At 39.7% G+C, this 2,470-nt stretch overlaps 1 protein-coding gene and 1 pseudogene across 1 annotated transcript in view; one reads left to right on the top strand and one right to left on the bottom strand.

The window, feature by feature from the left end:
* SMARCAL1 (SWI/SNF related, matrix associated, actin dependent regulator of chromatin, subfamily a like 1) overlaps window positions 1–2,470 on the bottom strand; it is a 58,994-nt gene that overhangs the window by 27,096 nt on the left and 29,428 nt on the right.
* Window positions 1,338–1,439, top strand: LOC111723616 (annotated as a pseudogene).

Here is a 2,470-nt window from a genome sequence, read left to right on the forward strand (position 1 = left end):
TTGGAGGTTGCTGTGAGCTGTAATGCCATGGCACTCTACCCAGGGGGACAGCTTGAGGCTCTGTCTCAAAAAAAAAAAAAAAAAAAAAAAAGGTGAGATCTGGGTAAACTTTCCCTAAACTCATCCCAGGTCTACAGCCACCTACTAAGCAGTGGGTAAGATGGAAATAAATAGTTGGCCAATTCCAAGGACAAATTCTAGGTTCCTTACTACCCTGACACCAATCTGCCCAAGGAGATCAGACCCAAATATCCTGTTACTTATTATTTAATGAGATGGGAAAGAGGGTAAGAATAAAAAAGGAGACACTTCCAACTACATTGGAACATGGAATCACCACAAATTACTAGAGGTGAAATTCTTTTCAGCTCTGGGAAGGGACCCTCATCATGGAGTTTAGTTGTCTAGAAACAGCTTGTTAACCACTGTAACCTTGAGTTAATGACAGCAATATAAAGCAATCTTATACAATAAATCACCTAGGGAAGGAAATTAGGTTTTCAAGTGGATATGCTGCCTCATAAAATAAATAAATAAAGGTGCAACACTGGGAGGAAAAATAATTCTTTATAAATATACAACATATACAATTCTCAAAATGCACTTTTTGCCCTCTCAGCATCTGCCAATATCTAATTCCATTATGACAGGAGAGCTATGAATTTCTCCAGCTATAATTTTCCACAGTTCAATTACCTAGGCCTTCTAATTTCCTGCACGGTTTAATGTAGACTCATTAAAATAACAATGAGTTTCTTGAATGACATTTGTAGCATCTCTTGCCTTGGCTTAAGACCATTTCAATGAAAGAGGGAAAATGAAATGAAATAAGAGAAAATCGCTCCATCATTCCAAACCTATCCCCCCATGTTGCTGTGCTGGCCTGGGGATGGAGCCTCTGCAAAAACAACTAACTCACAGATCAGGTGATGGAAATGAGCTCCAGGGTCTCAGTCAGATAGTCACTGGAGGCGGTTAGTACTGGATCAGTTCTCCATTCCACCCGCAGACTAGAGAGTGATGGAAGTGCCACAAATGGACATCTGTACATGTCAAAAAGCAGGGGCAGCATGATGGAATAAGAAAAAGGCCAGCTTTGAAAAGAACCAGAACGGGCATGTCATCGGCAGTGGAGTGATTTGGCTGCTTCCTCCTTAGCCCCTGAACGTTTGCCCTGCCATCACCGTAATCCGTAAGGGCTTTAATCTGTGCCCAGCTGCAAAAGATTGATATGTCATCCTCCACTTCTGACAACTTCCAATCTAGGAAAACACAGCTGCATAAAACTACATAAATTAGCAGCAAATAAAACACTTTACAGTTAACTCTCCTGGCTAAGGAAAAGAAAGCAGCACCGTAACACACCCAACAGGAACTGGGGTCACTGTGACGAGGGGCACAGAACTTGTGGTCTCCCTATGAGCAAGTTCCCTACATGTGAAGAAGAAATAAATTATGAAATGTATGTGGTGGGAGTATGGCTGATCACTGTATAATTCTTTCAACTATATTGTATGTTTGAAAAATTGCCTAAAAAAATATTGGAAACCTAAGTACCTAAGAAACCTACAATGGAACAATGTAAAAAAATAATTTGGTGTTGGAAAGATAATGTGATTTACAGGCGTAGACATTGTTGGGGACAGATGACCTTCAAAGACAGGCTTAGTTCCTCAAGGGTTGCAGTGGGAAAGCCCTGCAGAACAGCTTGACAGCAGGACAAGCTGGTATGTATAATTTGCCAAGGAGAATTCAATGTAGGAATTCAAAGTAGATACCTAGATATAGTTATTAAATATGAGCAAAAAGAATATTCCACTGTAAAGAAAGCTGAAGTTTTTTTAAGTTCATACAATAAACAATTTTTTTGTTTAGCAATTCTCCATCATTTCCCACTGTTATCCATTTCTCCCCTAACTTAGCTAATGACTTGCTTTATTGACATTATTCTTACTGGCTATAAGATATTTCAATAAAACCCGAGAGTAGGAAAAACAAGAAATCTTTCCCCAAAGCTCAGTCCCATTCTATACTCAGAATTACTACTAATAGTACTGTAAATAAAGTTTATACAATACCACATATTCAACTTAGAAACAGGACATAGAGAACACAAGTAACATCAAAGAGAAAGGCAAGTCACGCCACCCCAATCTCTCAAGACCCATTACCCCTGATGTGGCAGGGACACTCATTTTTCCTCCCTCCCTGTGGTTATCAAAGAAGCTATGTTTTAATTTCAGAAGTCATTAGAGAATCTTAAAAAATAATGACAGTGGTAAGCACAGTATGGGGGCAAGTGAACAAAAGTACGCAGATCAAGAATAAAAGGCAGGATCACAGCCACTACCCCCAACGCAACAAGAGTCAACACCTAGATTTAAATCTAGAGCCTGAAAACAAGAGGAAATGCTCAATAGTCAGGAGCAATCCAGTGACTGGAACATGGGAGGAGGACTTTGCTTCTGAG

The sequence above is a fragment of the Otolemur garnettii genome, unplaced genomic scaffold (assembly GCF_000181295.1).
Source record: "Otolemur garnettii isolate 467f Iridium unplaced genomic scaffold, OtoGar3 scaffold00013, whole genome shotgun sequence".
NCBI lineage: Eukaryota > Metazoa > Chordata > Mammalia > Primates > Galagidae > Otolemur > Otolemur garnettii.